Consider the following 292-nt stretch of genomic DNA (forward strand, 5'->3'; position numbering starts at 1 on the left):
CATTTCCACGACATCTTTAGATACTCACTATCAATCCTGAAACAGAGAGGCATTAACGTAATCCTTGAAAGCACGTGGAATAAAATGCTCCAAACACAACAGCAGTCACAGTTCTAAGAGATAAGTATGGCAATGATGTGAGTGCTAAAGTCCACAGTAACAACACAGTAGATATGTGTACCAGTTCCGAGTGGACAGTCTGTGAAATCCTTTGGACAAGTGATCTCCAACTACAAGGCATATAACTGTGAGTATTCATGCATTCTAAGTATCTATATGAATTGAAATGATG

At 38.7% G+C, this 292-nt stretch overlaps 2 protein-coding genes across 3 annotated transcripts in view; one reads left to right on the top strand and one right to left on the bottom strand.

The window, feature by feature from the left end:
• Positions 1–292, bottom strand: part of LOC119587770 (probable serine hydrolase) — a gene marked incomplete in the record, with an annotated part of 6,902 nt that overhangs the window by 5,285 nt on the left and 1,325 nt on the right.
• LOC119587772 (probable serine hydrolase) overlaps positions 38–292 on the top strand; it is a 7,693-nt gene continuing 7,438 nt past the window's right edge. The window contains exon 1 of the mRNA XM_037936461.1: positions 38–247. The gene's annotated coding sequence lies outside the window, so the exon portion shown is untranslated. The remainder of the gene's footprint in view (positions 248–292) is intronic.

The sequence above is a fragment of the Penaeus monodon genome, chromosome 23 (genome assembly GCF_015228065.2).
Source record: "Penaeus monodon isolate SGIC_2016 chromosome 23, NSTDA_Pmon_1, whole genome shotgun sequence".
Taxonomy (NCBI): Eukaryota; Metazoa; Arthropoda; class Malacostraca; order Decapoda; family Penaeidae; genus Penaeus; species Penaeus monodon.